An 18,147-nucleotide genomic window follows, 5' to 3' on the forward strand; every position below is an offset into this window, starting at 1 on the left:
ACTTTATTAAATTCTGAAGATACAAGACAAAGCAAAAATACCATCTTTGCCCTCTAGGAGAGAGAACACTATCACCTTCCATATCGCAGGAGTTAGGGGCGTTCTACCCTGGCCATCTTGAAAATCGGAATCACAGTTTTTGGCCCTCCCTTCATAGCAGAAAAGATGTCTGAATTTTTTCTATTTCTTATATGGGGTGTTTACAATCCCTCATAAAATTTGGTCATAAGCTATATAGTTTCTAACCTTTTTCTGCGACATCTACAGGCCTTCATGTGTGGCTTCCTCAAAACCCTCAAGGAATTCCCATTTAATTTCTTATGCCAATCTGTGATATATCAAAACCACAATGGGGAAAGTTGTGATATGGAAGGGATACTTGTAATCAGGGTCTTACAAAATAGAGGAGAGTTGTGTGGGGGTGGCTAAATAAATGGACGCACTGAGGAAGCTCAGGGCTGGCATGGATGGATGGATGGATGGATCTGAGGCACCATGTCTGCCTCACCAGCAGCTTGGGTGAGGAGTCAGGAGGGCTGACTCAGGCTAGGAGATCTCTCCTCCAGTATTGAAGGAGGTTGGAATTCTCTCCTTCTCCCATCCCTCAAATATCTCCGTGACTCTGGGATTTGGCCCGTGTCCTGAAGGAAGAAAGAAAATAGTCAAGGAAGGAGAGAAGCCCAGCCATGGGAAACAGAAAAGACAAAGGTATGGAGTCCAGAGATGTTTTATTCCAGGAACAACAGGTAGGATGGATTGTAGAGGAGTAAAGTATAAGAAGGCTAGAAAGGTAGGAAAGGGTCCAAGCTAGGGACAGCCTTTAAACACCAAATGACTTGGAACGTGATCCTGGGAGGAACAGGTTGGGAACCACTGCAGTCATAGCGAGTAAGAGGGTGACATGGTCAGACTTGGCTGTGGGAAAATCATTTGGCACCTGAGAAAAGAGTGGATGGGAGAAGGGCGACATGGACCAGGGACAACTAGCCTGAAGATGGTGATCCCCCAGGCAAGGGGGATGTCTGTGAGGAGAGATGGGAAGGTGACTAAGGCAGTACTTGGCCCCGATTGGATGTGCTGGATGGGTCTGAGGGAAGAGTTGAAGAAAGCTCTGAGGCTTTGGGCCTCAGGGACTGAAAGATTGGTGGTGCCTTCATTAGTAATGAGAAAGTTCAGAAAAGGGGAGAATTTGGTGGGAAAGAGAATGAATTCTGTTTGGAATATATTCAATTTGAGATGTCTATAGCATATTTAATTCAAGATGTCCTCAAGGCATGGGAAGCTAGATGGCTCAGCAGATAGAGAACCAGGCCCAGAGACAGGAGATCCTGGGTTCGAATCTTGCCTCAGACACTAATTAGCTGTGTGATCCTGGGCAAGTCACTTAATCCCCCATTGCCGAACCCTTGCCAGTCTTCTGCTAGAAGCCAATATATAGTGTTGATTCTACAACTGAAGGGAAGGATTAAAAAAAAATGTCCTAAATATGCTGAATACTCAACTTGTGTTAAAGACTGAGCTAACCAGGCTTCCCTGGGTCTGAGGATTCAAGGCATATTCCCCTTTTATTTCATAAAGTACATGTTATAACTCTAGTCTGGGAGCCATTAGCATGCTCAGAGAGGCAAGGGCTAGGAAGGCAACAGCTGTTGCCAATATCCCTAATGAGGGCATCAGCCTCTCCCGGTGAGGTTGCCTGTAAAAAGCCCATAAAAGCTGGGAGATTCGAGGCCCCCGGGCTGTGGGTGACCCTGCTGTGACAGGACACCCTGTGTTCCAAGGAAGGAGAGCAAGAAAGCCAAGGGATCTCTTCAGCTCGGGCCAGTGTGGGCTTCCCTCCTTTCTTTTTCTTTTTTTAAAGATGTGTAGTTTATGCCCTGCAAACACGCCCAGATTATCCCCTCCATTAGGAAGAGGTCTCTTATAACATGTAAACAATTAAGCAGGAGAAAAAAGTACAGTGATCTCATCTGAACAAGTATGCAGCCCTCTCTCTCTGTGGCAGCCCCACCTCTCTATTTTTCTAATGAGCCGAAATCTCTTTTCTCTCTTTCCCATCCCCTACCCTGTTGGGGGGAAAAAGAGAGAAGAAAAACAAATGATTTGTAGCAAATATGCATGATTAAGAAAACAGATTCCCTCCTTAGCTGTATACAAGCATTTAATATGTATGATAATTTATTATGTATAATGTATTGTATATATTGTATTATTGTAATATTATAATATAATTATAATAACATATTATGAGATAATACATAATGTGTGTGTATATATATATATATGATTCTGCACCCTAAATATATCCCCTCTCTGTCAGGAGACAATTGCCTCCTTGTCCCTCTGGAATCATGACTGGCATGGCATGGATCATAGTTCTTACCGCTTTCAAACTTGTTTGTCTTTATGATGGTGGAGTGACCCTGGGCAAGTCACTTAACTCCCCATTGCCTAGCCCTTGCTACTTCTTCTGTTTTAGAATTGAAATCAAGACAGAAAGGGTTTTGATTTTTTTCCAATAAAATTTTATTTATTTATTTAATTGATTCATTTATACATTTTTTATGGTTACATGATTCATGTTCTTTCCCTCCCTTCCTCCCCCCCCCTCCAGTAGCCAACGAGCAATTCCACTGGGTTTTACATGTATCATTATCAAGACCTATTAGCATCTTATTAATATTTCTAATAGAGTGATTGTTTTGATTTTTAAAAAACTCAGCAAAATTAAATTCTAGCTTTTTGTTGGACAACAGGTAATTCATTGTTGTTCTGGTTCTGCTCATTTCTCTTTGCATCAGTGCATCTAAGTCTTTCCATGTCTCTTTGAAATCATCTATTTCCTCATTTCTCACAGCACAGTAGTATTCCATCAAATACATATGCCATAATTTTTCAGCCACTTCTACACTAATTAGCATCCCTTTTTTAAATTATTCAATAGTGGCTGACTTTTTAGGACCCCATTTGAGAGTTTTTTGGGCAAAGATTCTAGAGTGGTTTGCCATTTTCTTTGGTTCATTTTATTTTGTATTTTATAACCCTCACCTTCTGTTTTGGAGTCAATACTGTGTATTGGCTCCAAGGCAGAAGAGTGGTAAAGGCTAGGCAATGGGGGTTAAGTGACTTGCCCAGGGTCACACAGCCAGGAAGTATCTGAGGCCAGTTTTGAACCTAGAACCTCCCATCTCTAGGCCTGGCTCTCAATCCACTGAGCTACCCAGCTGCCCCTTCTTTGGTTCATTTTACAAATAAGGAAATGGGAGCAAATGGGATCAAGTGACTTGTCTAGAGTAACCCAACTAGTTAAGTATCTGAGGCCAGTTTTGAACTCAGGAAGATGATTCTTTCTGACTAGCCCCAGAGCTCTATTCACTATACCACCTAGTTGTCTTGTTTGTTTTTTCCCCCACCACAAAAAGTGCTGCTATAAATATTTTTCTACATGTAAGACTTTTTCCTATTTCTTTGATCTCTTTTGGGTTTAGGCCTACTAGTGTAGTTGGGTCAAAGGGCATGCACTGTTTAATAACTTTTTCTATATAAACCCAAATTGCTTTCCAGAATAGTTATGCTCATTTATAGGGTACATCAATGTGTCTATTTTCCCACAGCCCCTCCAACATTTAATATTTTCCTTTTTTTTCATCTTTGCCAACCTGAAGAGTGTAAGATAGAATCTCAAAAATACTTTAATCTGCATTTCTCTAAAGAGTAATATTTGGAGCATTTTTCCCCATTTCTATAAATAGCTATGATTCAGTGTTGGCAAACCTTTTAGAAACTGTGTGCCGAAAATGCACCTTCAACCCCCCCCCCCCTCCTCCCCATTACCCCAGACAGTGGAGGGGAGGAAATGATTGTATTGGTCTGCTTAACAGAGGAGCAGTGCATGCAAAAAATGTCCTCAGGTATGGTGGAGAGGGGGAACTGATTAGCCCCCTCCTTGCTGCTGGGGAATACTTGTCACCTCTTGGCCAACATGGGAGGTTTATTCCCTTGAGAATTACCTATTCATATACTTTAGACCATTTGTTAGTTGGAGAATGGCTCTTATTTCTATACATTTGAATCAGTTCTTTATATATTTTGAAAATAACATCCCAATAAAAGAAACTTGTTTTAAGGGTTTTCCCCTAGTTAATTGTTTCCCTTTTAACATTACTTCATTACATTTGTTTGTGGAAAAACTTTTAAATTAAATTAATTTAATTTAAATTATACATTTTCTCTCCTTTGCTTGATTATAAACTTTTCTTCTATTCCTAGACTGATAGGCAACTTTTTTTCCCCACGTTTCTCTAATTTGTTTACAAGGTGATCTTTTATATGTAGGTCATGTTTCATCTCCATATAAGGTGGGAGGTATTGTTCTGACTCTAATTTCTTCCAGTCTGTTGTCCAGTTTTGCCAGCCATCTTCATCACTTAGCGAGTTCTTATCCCTAAGTCTTTGTGTCTATTGAATTTTTGGCTTCTAAGTTTCCTTGTTTCTATATGTTGCACACCCAACTGACTCACTGTGAGCTCTATTATTTAACTAGTACCAAAATGTTTTGAGAATTATTGCTTTGTAGCGTAGTTTGAGATCTAGTATTTCTAGAGCCCTCACCTACTTATTTCCATGATTTCCTTTTATATTCTTGATTGCTTTTGACTACACATGGATTTTATTATTTTTCTAATTCCATAAAGAAATTCTTTGGTAGTTTTATCTGTATGACGTGGAATAAGCAAATTAACTGAGATTACATTGTCATTTTTATGATATTAACTCATCCTTCCCATGAATAATTAATATTTTTTCAATTATTTAAGTCTGCTTTTATTTCTGTAAATAGTGGTCTTTGTTGTAGTTACAAATTTCTAGTATGTATCTTGATATTTGTATTTATATACACATAAATAACACAAAGATTTTATATGTTCTATGGTGATTTTAGATTTTTAAAAACTATTTCTTTTTGCTAGATTTTATGGGTATTATGTAGAAATGTGATTGATTTGTGTGGGTTTATTTTGTATCCTAATAATTTGTTATAGTTATTATTTCAATTAATTTTTAGTTGACTTTTTAGGCTTCCTAAAATTCACTATCATATTATCTAAAAAGAAATTGTTGGGGGCAGCTGGGTAGCTCAGTGGATGGAGAGCCAGACCTAGAGACAGGAGGTCCTGGGTTCAAATCTAGCCTCAGACACTTCCCAGCTGTGTGACCCTGGGAAAGTCACTTGACCCCCATTGCCTAGTGTAAACCTCAAATTTCCTTAGACTTATAAATGTTGGAAATTTCACCATTGGGATATTTCATACTTGGAAAATTTCTTACTGATAGTCTATTGGAATGGGAACTCCATTGGCATGGGAGGTTCCTTCTCTTCCCTTCTTAAGATTACTTTAGGACAGAAACCTTTTGCTGAACAATGGAAAGGACTTTGACCTATGCTTAAGCATAGAACAGGAATTTCTTTGAGTCTTGATTGATTTTAGAATTGATACAATGGAGATACTTGGAATAAATCTCCACCCTATTCAGTCCTAATAGGATTGAGTAAGGGCTGCAGCCTAGATCAAAATTTAATTATTCCAATCTCTACCATACTCAAGTTAACAGGATTTAGAAAGGGCTGTAGCAAAGGAGTAAAGAGTTAATCATTTGAAAATATGACCTTCAACAGACATGTGCAAAAGCCAGAAACCTCTGGGCGGTCCTGGGTTAAGCGAGAGCCTTCATTGGCAGGGAAATTGATGAACAGGGATTGGTAGATGGGAGAACTGAGGGGAGGAACTTGGATGGTTTCCTTAAAGATAGGAGGGTCTGGAGACTGAGAGGTGGTTGTGGAGGTTTTGGTCGGTGTGGTTCCTGGGCTCTGAGAAGGCTTGCTCTGAAGGAAGCTGAAGGTGGGGGCCCCTGAGACTGTTTCTCCATTTTGGACACGTGAGTAATAGGGACTGATCTCTTTTCTTTGCTCCAGCTATCTAAGGGCTTGGGCCCTTTTGGCCCAGCCTAAACAGAAGGGGTATTTAAGCCCTATTCCCTTCTCTCCCTTTTTCTCTCTCTCTATCGCTAATTCCTTTCTTACTCCTATTGTAACTAAACTCCAAAAAAGGCTGATGGCTGACTTGAGTTTTTTCATTTTGGAATTACATAGCTGATTCCTTGGCGACCTTAAAATAATATATATCAGTCTTTTAAAGTGATTCCCTTGTTACATTGTGGCTGACCACGAAGGGAGTCTAAAGAATCCTCTCAATAAAACTTTTGAAATTCCTTGCCTTTTTACTATACTGTTTTACCACTTAGTCCTTTTTTTTAACAAAAAACTTGGCTTAAAGACACAGCTGCTAGAACACGTGAGTATAAAAAAAAACTTTTTCTCTTTTCTCCTTAAGTTAAATTGGAATCAGCAGTTTTTTTCTTTTTCTTCCCTTTAATCTTAAGGGACAGCTGGGGTAGCTCAGCGGATTGAGAGCCAGGCCTAGAGACAGAAGGTCCTGGGTTCAAATCGGACCTCAGATACTTCCCAGCTGTGTGACTCTGATAGACAGAAAACAGCTGTTTTAGATCTCAGCAACAGGACTCTAAAGTCCTGGCTGAAAGAGCTGTTTCTAAATATCCTTTCCCTTAAGGAACAACTTCCTGCATTAAAAAAAAAAATCCTGTGGAAAGTTTGTTGCTTTGCCCTGCTCCCCACGTGTTTTGTGAAATTACAAAATATATATATAAAAATGAGTACTACATTCTTTGACAATTATATGGCAGCTGAAGAAGTAGGGGCATTGAGGAATGAAGGATACCTCCAAATTTTTATATTAATAGGTACTGTCATTTTTGTAATCCTCAATACTATATTTAGAGATGAAAAAATAAAAAATATTGAGGATAAAATAAAACAAAATGAGGATAAAATAAAACAAAATGAGGATAAAATAGAAAATATTGAGGATAAAATAGCAAACACCTTCTTTTGGAATTGCACAAAAGAGGACATAAACTCTCTAAGGATAAAGTTCAATGGTGTCTCCAAAAAGTAGAATATTTGGGATTCATCTTGACTGCGGGTGCTCGTTATATTTCTCCAAAACGAATTGAGAACATTCAAAAATTGAGTGCTCCTACCACTAAGAAACAGCTGAGAGCAATTTTAGGAGCAACAGGGTTTTGTAGACAATGGATTCCTTGCTATGGGGAAATCACTAAACCCCTTATAGCATTAACAAAGGATTCGGTTCCTGAACCCCTCAAATTAGAGCCTGAACACTTGTCAGCTCTATCAGATTTGAAAAAGGCTATCATGTCTGCCCCTGCTCTAGGCATCCCAGATTACAACAAGCCATTTACTTTATATGTGCATGAGCGAAGAGGAGTAGCCTCTGGTGTGTTAACTCAGACTTTGGGACCTTCTCAGCGCCCAATTGCTTATTATTCTGCCCAACTAGACCCAGTAGCAGCAGGAGCACCACCATGCCTTAGAGGAGTAGCTGCTACAGCCTTACTAGTAACAAAAACCGTTGATTTAGTATTGGGATGTCCATTAACAATAATGTGCCCACATGAGATTGAAGCATTATTGGTAAAACATAGAACACAGGCATTCTCGGATCAGAGAATTACAAGGTATGAAATAACCTTATTAAATAGTGAAAATATTACCTTGAAACGCTGTTCAACTCTTAACCCTGCCACCTTGCTTCCAGATTTACCTACTTCAGGAGAACCACTACATAACTGTGAAACATTAGTGTCCATGGCAGAAAAGCCTCGAGATAATCTCTTGGACACTCCCTTAGACAATGCAGATCTGATTTTATTTACCGATGGTTCCTCTTTTATGAGGGATGGCATACGTTACACTGGAGCTGCCGTAGTCTCAGAATTTGCCACTGAATGGTCAGCTTCACTACCTTCTAACATTAGCGCTCAAGGAGCAGAACTCATAGCTCTAAAACAAGCTTGTATAATTGCCAAGGATAAAAAGGCAACAATTTATACGGATTCTAGATATGCTTTCGGCATTTGTCACTCAGTCGGGATGCTATGGCTCCAAAGAGGATTTTTAACCTCAGCTGGAAAATCCATAGCTAATGCAGAAATTATTAATGAAGTTCTTTCTGCTCTCAAACTGCCTAAAGCCCTAGCTGTAGTTCATTGCTCTGCCCATACAGGTGGCTCTGACCCTGTCTCTAGAGGAAATGACCGAGCAGATGCCGCTGCAAAACTAGCAGCCATAGAAGGACCTGGATTAATTTTAACATTAACAACCACTGATAATTTAAATTTATCACTCTCCTATAATGAAAAGGAAGTGGAAAAATGGAAACAAAAATTTAAAGCAAAACAAATTAATGGAGTATGGGTGTCATCTGAAGGAAAACCCCTGCTCCCTAGAAGTTTCTATAACCAAATTTGCCAATCTATTCATAAAAATGGTCATTTTGGCACCCAGGGCATCGTGGACTCTGTCAAGAGAGTATGGATAGCCCCTGGTATAACTACTGTAGCCTCTAAAGTATGTTCAGCCTGCCCTATTTTCCAGGCATAAAACCAACATGCATATTGTGGAAAAGCCTTTGGGGGACGTCCTCTGGCTTATACACCTTTTGAACATCTACAGATAGATTTCATAACAATGCCAAAGGCTGGACGTTATAAATTTTGTCTAGTAATTGTAGATCAACTAACCAGATGGCTGGAAGCATTTCCTACGACCCGAGCCACAGCAGATTTTGTTGCAAAGATACTTTTAAAAGAAATTATTCCTCGTTTTGGCCTACCAGCACATATTGACTCCGATAGAGGGAGTCATTTTACCGATTCTGTCTTAAATCAAATATATTCTTGCTTGGGGATAACTCCAAAATTCCATGTTCCATATCACCCCCAGAGCTCAGGCCAAGTGGAGAGGATGAATAAAGAACTTAAGACTATGATTGGCAAATTATGCACTGAGACCCATTTAAAATGGCCTGAAATTCTCCCTCTGGCCCTATTTTATCTTAGAAGCAGGCCTAGAGGAGACTTACATATTTCACCATTTGAGATGCTTTTTGGACATCCGCCTATACAGGCTAAGCCTTTCTCCCCGGCTTATACATCGCTATTAGGGGGAGATATTACTATTGCTTCCTATATACAGGAGTTACAGCACAAACTACGTGAACTTCATGAATCCGGAGCTGCAGTACAAGCTGGACCATTAGACTTTTCTCTGCATGACCTGAACCCAGGAGATAAAGTTTATATCAAGAATTTCAAGCGAACTGGAGCAACTGAACCTTCATGGGAAGGACTATTCCAAATATTATTAACTACTCCAACATCTATAAAGATTGGAGAAAGAGACTCTTGGATTCACTGCTCACATGTGAAGAAAGCATCTTCTGCTGAGACTGATTGACTCTATCCTATCATATAAATTGTGACTCTATCTTATCATAAGAATTGGAGATAATAATCCATAGACAAATGGATGCTGGTTTTTTTTTCTCAAGAATATATTGAATTACTGATTTTTTTCTTATTTTTTCTTATTTCTTTTCTTTTATTCTTTATCAGAATATTTGATTTTTTTCTCATTTTTTGTACTGAAGGTACACATAATTAATATTAATATTTTTTTCCCTGCAGTAATACAAGTTAATATATATACTCTTGCTATAATATCAATATATGCCTAAAAGCTTTAAACTATGGGAACCTACCATTTATTGATAAAATATTATAGGACTGTGATTAATGTTTGTGTCTGATTCCAGGAAAAGGGATAAAAACAAGGAGCACAGACTAAACCTGAATAGTGCCAATAGAGCACACAAGAAATATTAAAGTGAGACTCGAGGTTGCGACGCTTAACTTATGTTTAAGTCGTAGGACTTCCTTGTATCTACACTCTTTTCGAAGTACTCAAACAAGTACAAAGCTTGACTATCATGCTGGCTCCCTATATCCCGGAGGAAAAAAATCAGACAAGGGAATGACATTTTCCCCATCAAAATAGAATTCTAATTCTTTCCTTCTTATATTATGGCAACTTCCTGTAGTCTTGGCTACAAATGGCTAAGTGAAATATTACTGCATTCTGTCCTACATACTTGTGGGATAGAAATTACTTTAATCTGGACCTATACAAGGTCTATTTTGAGTTTTTCTTATGTTTTTGATTATTTTTCTATTCTTTTGATAATTGACACATACACCCCCATAACTGAACATTGCATTCTGAGCTAAACTTGATATATTTTTTTAATACTTACTTCAGGGGGGATTGTATTTTAATTTAAAATCTAAGAATTTTTGAATTTTTTTTGTTTGAGATTGTATTTTTATAAAAATCCAAGACTTTTGTTTAAGATTTTACTTTTATAAAAATTTCAAAGATTTTGATTTTGTTCAAGAAAAGATCTTCAAGAAAGAAGCTTGAAACTTTTATATCCAGAGAATGAACTGTTGCAGAAAGATGCCGAAAACCTACACTTCATCAAGAAGATCAAGAATGAACTTTGGATGTGGTTGATTGGACTGAACTTTTGATTGAAAATTTATTATAACTGTACACATTTATGCCAAAAGGGACTGCCCCTAATTTGGCTTTCTGTCAATGCGCCTAGCAAACATTGGTTTTGCTTTCTTTTCTTTTCTATTTCCACTCTCACTATTCTAATTTCTCTTAGAAAATTGAATATTGTGTATATCTTTAGTTAGAAGTGAATTTAGAACTACAAAATGATTATGTTAAATGATCAATGGGGAGACTAGTCTCCCAATGATCATCAGGGGGGATTGTAAACCTCAAATTTCCTTAGACTTATAAATGTTGGAAATTTCACCATTGGGATATTTCATACTTGGAAAATTTCTTACTGATAGTCTATTGGAATGGGAACTCCATTGGCATGGGAGGTTCCTTCTCTTCCCTTCTTAAGATTACTTTAGGACAGAAACCCTTTGCTGAACAATGGAAAGGACTTTGACCTATGCTTAAGCATAGAACAGGAATTTCTTTGAGTCTTGATTGATTTTAGAATTGATACAATGGAGATACTTGGAATAAATCTCCACCCTATTCAGTCCTAATAGGATTGAGTAAGGGCTGCAGCCTAGATCAAAATTTAATTATTCCAATCTCTACCATACTCAAGTTAACAGGATTTAGAAAGGGCTGTAGCAAAGGAGTAAAGAGTTAATCATTTGAAAATATGACCTTCAACAGACATGTGCAAAAGCCAGAAACCTCTGGGCGGTCCTGGGTTAAGCTAGAGCCTCCATTGGCACAGGGAAATTGATGAACAGGGATTGGTAGATGGGAGAACTGAGGGGAGGAACTTGGATGGTTTCCTTAAAGATAGGAGGGTCTGGAGACTGAGAGGTGGTTGTGGAGGTTTTGGTCGGTGTGGTTCCTGGGCTCTAAGAAGGCTTGCTCTGAAGGAAGCTGAAGGTGGGGGCCCCTGAGACTGTTTCTCCATTTTGGACACGTGAGTAATAGGGACTGGTCTCTTTTCTTTGCCCCAGCTATCTAAGGGCTTGGGCCTTTTGGCCCAGCCTAAACAGAAGGGGTATTTAAGCTCTATTCCCTTCTCTCCCCTTTCTCTCTCTCTATATATAACTAATTCCTTTCTTGCTCCTATTGTAATTAAACTCCAAAAAAGGCTGACGGCTGACTTGAGTTTTTCATTTAGGAATTACATAGCTGATTCCTTGGCGACCTTAAAATAATATATATCAGTCTTTTAAAGTGATTCCCTTGTTACACTAGCTCTTACCACTCTTCTGCCTTGGAGCCAATACACAGTATTGACTCCAAGACGGAAGGTGAGGGTTTAAAAAAAATTCTTTCTGCATTTTTCATTTTTTTCCCTAGGCATGCATTGGGACCCTGAAAGGATCCATCTTTGGATGATTCTAGAAAGACAAAGCAGGAAGTCCCCACTCCTCTTTTTTGGTTCCCTTTTCCTTCCTTTTATTCTTGGTGGCTTTATTTTATACGTTGGGTGCCCAGACACTCATCTTACTCTTTGACCTAAATAAATCCCTTTTCTATATAATTCTTATGCCCTCACTTCCAGTCAAAACCTGTGCTCAGGTAGCAGAAAAGTAGAAATGATGTCAGATTTATGAATTCAGTCCAAGATATTAGTGATGGATAATAGTAAAGTAATCCCAAAGGTATTTATGTTGTCATAGGAAATGAAGCCTTACCTGAAAGTAAAGGAATGGCAGAATTTAGGGTACCATGTCAGATTAATGGGAAGCCAATTGGCTCAGTAAATAGTATACCAAGCCTAGAGTCAGGAAGACTCTCCTTCATGAGTTCAAATCTGACCTCAGACACTTATGTGTGACCTTGGACAAGTCACTTAACTCTGCTTTAGTTTCTTCATTTCTAAAATGAGCTGGAGAAGGAAATAGCAAGCTACTCCATTATCTCTGCCAAGAAACCCCCAAATTGGGGTCCCAAGGAATCAGACACAACTGCACAACAAATAATAGGTCTAGCTAGATGGGCCCTTCTGTGCTCTCAGTTCCTTCCTCAAAGCCACAGCCAAGCGCAGCTACCAACAGATCAGGTGGAGAAGACTAGGAAGGCTCAGCCGCATATTTTTGGATCCTGGTGCAGTGCCAGACCTCCAACTGCTGTTTCCACTAAAAAACCCTGAGTCACTTCTGGCTAGCAGTGGGTTTCCAAAGCATTCTTGTCTTTAATTTGAAAAAGAAAAAAGAAAGTGCTTCAGAGTAAAGCTCTGTCTGTGGTATGGGGGGATGGAGGGTTTGTATTCTTTTTCTTAATCTCTTGCCCCATAGGCCAGGTCTATTTGGCCAAAACATTGGGTTCAGACTCCCAGACTCAGGCTTTTTGAGCTGGAAGAGACCAAGAAATCAGATAGTCCAATGATGTCATTTCACAGATGAGGAAACTGAGCAGAGGAGTCCAGTGACTCGTAGACAGCCAGTCATCCATAACTCTTTCTGGGATCCATGCAGAAGTCTTTGCCAATACTTGTTTTAAAGTTACATTGAGGGGGCAGCTGGGTGGCTCAGTGGATTGAGAGCCAGACCTAGAAACAGGAGGTCCTGGGTTCAAATCTGGCTTCAAACACTTCCCAGCTGGGTGACCCTGGGTAAGTCACCTAACCACCATTGCCTACCCTTACCACTCTTCTGCCTTGGAACCAATACACAGTATTGATTCCAAGACAGAAGGTGAGGGTTTAAAAAATAAAGTTGCATTGATTTTTTTTTTTTAAGCATCACAATCATGCGATGTCATTTCCTTAATGGAGCAGAACCCTTAGAGATACCAATAAACCAACACATTGTCCATCCAGGCCAATAGGAAAGAGAGAGCAGTGCCAATAGGAAAGGCTGGTCCCAGCAGCCCAAGACATTCGGGCTTGTGTCTTCTAGAACCGAAATTACATTATGGGTGTCCAGACAGCAAGGTTGGCCTGACATTGGGGCGACATGTTTTTGTAGCGCTCTGGAGTTTGTATCAGCTTCTGCTCTCCGATCACTTGACAACACATAGCAAGATAACCCCCCTTTGCTGCTCCCACATCCCCAGGAATACCAAAAAAGGAACTTGGACTTGTAAAGGTCAGATTAAATGGAGACTTGTGGAAAAGTTCTAAAGGCAGAGAAGCTAAGAGATGGGGAACTCGCTGTTGGAACAGCCAGACTCGTTCATGGCTGGCAGAACTGTTTCCTGCAGTCTGGGAAATGGCTTGGAATCATCTGCGAAATGCTGCTAGATTGTTCATTTGATCCAAAGAGCTCCTCCTGGGACTATAGGTCAAGGAGGTGATTGAAAGCCAGAGGAGAGTGTACATATAAGAAAAGGGTTTATGGCTGAATTATTCCGCATGTCAGGAAGCTAGAATACAAAAGCACATGCCCACTGATTGGGGAATAGCTGAACAAATCATGGTCTAGGGATGTAGTGGATATTACTGTACCATAAAGAATGATGAATAGGAGAATTCAGACATACCGGAAAATTTAAAGGGAGCTTACACCACAAGGACTGCAAAAACAGTTAGTTATAGCAGTGTAGAGAGGCAACAAACCTCAGAATCAAATCTATTTCCTCCCTGAGGGGCCTTGTGCAAATGACCTCTCTAGTCCTCAGTTTACTCATTTGAAAAATGGGAGAATTCAGTCCAATGGAGTCCCTCCCGGATCTGACCCTATGGGCCAACCAGTGGTTTCTTGGTCAGAATTGAGGTTAAAAATAACAATCCCTCCCCCTTTGCTTTCTATATCTGAAAGAGAGAAGTGATGGCAAGCCAAGTTTTTAAAAATCCACTAGATGCTCTGCTCCAAGCAGGGTGAGACTTCCTGCAGATGTCTAGAGAACGGATGTCTAACCCACTATATTTCACCTCAGTGCCAGGTTTGTGAGGACCATATTGCCCACATCCTTAGGTTGGCAGCTTGGGAATGTGTTTCTACAACAAAATCACTTTTCCCCCTTCCCCTTCATCTCCATTCCAATCATCCCCGTCATCCTGAGGTTTGGAGGCTTTGGACAGGAACAAAACAAGTTTTTCAAATTAAAAAAATTGGAGGCATAACTTTTTTTTTAAACCCTCACCTTCTATCTTGGAATCAATACTATGTATTGGTTCCAAGGCAGAAGTGTGGTAAGGGCTAGGCAATGGGGGTTAAGTGACTTGCCCAGGGTCACACAGCTCAGAAGTGTCTGAGGTCAGATTTGAACCCAGAACCTCCCATCACTGGGCCTGACTCTCAATCCACTGAGCGACCTTGCTGCCTCCAAGGCATAACTTCTTGATATGTGCCAACCCTCTTCTTCTGTGCTATGTTCCATACGCTTCTTTTGAACAAGACGCATTGCTCCATTCCCATGGGCTCCATAGCACCAAGTCTTGATGATCTGATTCTCTCTGTTAAATCTTAAGTTCACTTTCTTTAATGCCACTACAGTCTGCAATGTTATATAGACATAGAGAGTCAGCAGCATCATCCCAGCCCCTTTCCATTTCACTTTTCCTCTGACAGTCACTGCATGCCCCCTTGCCATTCCTGTTTTGTTTTGGTTTGGTTTATAAGAGATCTGTTGCTCTGCACAGTCTCTGGCTCTTTACCTTTGGCTGGGGCTCTCTCTCCTTCCTCCTTTGATAGGGGTCTACTTTTTTAGTCCTCCTCAGACAAATGACAATTTCAGATATTGGATTAAAGAGCCAGTGGTTTTATGCTACGACGAAGAGAATACTGCTCACAGCAGCCTTCCCTCTGCCTTGCTTTTCTGACACTGAGTCGCCTTCTAGTTATTTGGAATAGGAGCCACAAGGATTTGTCCCTCCCCTGCTCAGGTCCATTCAGAAAAAAGAAAATTAAGCCAAAATGAGCCAGATGGCTGGATTGGGGACTTTCTGCTGTTAACAGGGCAGGACCCACTTGATTGACAAATGATATCCCTTGAAAAGGGGGAACTTCTCTGGCCCCAGATCTGGCACTGAACCTAGAACACAGAGGGTTGGATGCTTTGGCAGACCCTCAGTGTAGCTGAAGAGCAAACAGTATACAAAGGAGCATGGCAAGGAGTATGTGACTGAGAAGACCAGAAGCAGAAGGTAAGACTTAAGCCAAAGGTCTTCTCTCTTCCTCAAATCTCCTGGCGGTTAGAGTCGCAGCCATCTCCCTTAATTTCATTTCATTTTTCTTCCTAGTCCTGTAACTGAGATCATTGAGGTGAACCCTGGCTTATCATCTTCTCTATGGAGAAGCCCACAGAGCTTCCCGGTAACCTAATAGTGGGTGGGAACACTAGTCTCCCTACTTGGCTGACAATAGAACTAGTGTCTGTTCTCTCCACAAAGAATTGGGAAGTCCACGTGGCCTTGGGCCAAGGTCCGTCCAACTGGACCAGGGAAAGTCAATCCATCCCCATTCTTCTTTCAGAAAAGCAGGGATCATGTTCTTCTGGAGCTAAGATTCAAAATGATACTCGCAAATAGAAAAAGCTATTTTGATAGATCTCTTGAAACTTTAAAAATTTTGATTTAATGGCAAAAAATTGGAAAATGAGGGGGTGTCCATCAATGGCTGAATAAACTGTGGCATCTGATGCTGAGGGAATATTATTGTGCTAAAAGGAATAATGAACTGGAGGGATTCCATGGGAACTGGAACAACTTCCAAGAATTGATGCAGAGTGAAAGGAGCAGAACTAGGAGAACATTGTACACAGAGATGGATACATTATGGCATGATCCAATGTAATACTTTTCTACTAGTAGCAATGCAATGACTCAGGACAATCCTGAGGAACTTATAAGAAAGAACGCTTATCGAAAGAAAACTATAGACCAATCTCCCTAATGAATATAGACGCAAAAATCTTAAATAGGATACTAGCAAAAAGACTCCAGCAAGTGATCAGAAGGATCATCCACCATGATCAAGTAGGATTCATACCAGGGATGCAGGGCTGGTTCAACATTAGGAAAACTATCCACATAATTGACCACATCAACAAGCAAACCAACAAGAACCACACGATTATCTCAATAGATGCAGAAAAAGCCTTTGATAAAATACAACACCCATTCCTATTAAAAACACTAGAAAGCATAGGAATAGAAGGGTCATTCCTAAAAATAATAAACAGTATATATCTAAAAGCACCAGCCAACATCATCTGCAATGGGATAAATGAAAAGCATTCCCAATAAGATCAGGAGTGAAACAAGGATGCCCATTATCACCTCTACTATTTGACATTGTACTAGAAACACTAGCAGTAGCAATTAGAGAAGAAAAAGAAATTGAAGGTATTAAAATTGGCAATGAGGATATGATGGTTTACTTAAGGAATCCTAGAGAATCAACCAAAAAGTTACTCGAAATAATCAACAACTTTAGCAAAGTTGTAGGATACAAAATAAACCTGTATAAATCATCAGCATTTCTATATATCTCTAACCCATTTCAGCAGCAAGAATTAGAAAGAGAAATTCCATTTAAAACCACCCTAGACATTGGTCCATTTAGGACCAATCTCACTTCAGGAAGTAGGAAGGCGGGACCCTTGGGGCACGTTGGGGGATGCAGTTCTCCTGGCTACAATATTTTAAAACCCACGCTATAAGATTAGCTTGTATCAACTTCATATGTATTTTGTACATACCTATTTATGCACCTATTTCCTTCACTAAAATGTAATCTTGAGAGTTAAAAAAAAATAAAAAAAATAAAATCACCCTAGACGATATAAAATACTTAGGAATCTATCTGCTGAGACAAACACAGGAACAATATGAACACAACTACAAAACACTTTCCACACAGTTAAAACTAGATAGAAACAATTGGAAAAACATTGATTGCTCATGGGTGGGATGAGCTAACATAATAAAAATGGCCATCCTACCCAAATTAATTTACTTATTTAGTGCCATACCCATTGAACTACCAAAAAACTTCTTTACTGAATTAGAAAAAACCATAACTAAGTTCATTTGGAAGAACAAAAGATCAAGGATATCCAGGGAAATCATGAAAAAAAATGCAAAGGAAGGGGGCCTTGCAGTCCCAGATCTCAAACTATACTATAAAGCAGTGGTCATCAAAACAATTTGGTACTGGCTAAGAGACAGAAAGGAGGATCAGTGGAAGAGACTTGGCGTAAATGATCTCAGCAAGACAGTTTATGACAAACCCAAAGACCCCGGCTTTTGGGACAAAAATCCACTATTTGATAAAAACTGCTGGGAAAATTGGAAGACAGTGTGGGAGAGATTAGGTTTGGATCAACACCTCACACCCTACACCAAGATAAACTCAGAATGGGTGAATGACTTGAACATAAAGAAGGAAACTATAAGTAAATTAGGCAAACACAGAATAGTATACATGTCAGACCTTTGGGAAGGGAAAGACTTTAAAACCAAACAAGACTTAGAAAGAGTCACAAAATGTAAAATAAATAATTTTGACTACATCAAATTAAAAAGGTTTTGTACAAACAAAACCAATGTAACTAAAATCAGAAGGGAAGCAACAAATTGGGAAACAATCTTCATAAAAACCTCAAAGGTTTAATAACTCAAATTTACAAAGAGCTAAATCAATTGTACAAAAAAGCAAGCCATTCTCCAATTGATAAATGGGCAAGGGACATGAACAGGC

This window comes from Monodelphis domestica, chromosome 5, assembly GCF_027887165.1.
Source record: "Monodelphis domestica isolate mMonDom1 chromosome 5, mMonDom1.pri, whole genome shotgun sequence".
Classification (NCBI taxonomy): Eukaryota; Metazoa; Chordata; class Mammalia; order Didelphimorphia; family Didelphidae; genus Monodelphis; species Monodelphis domestica.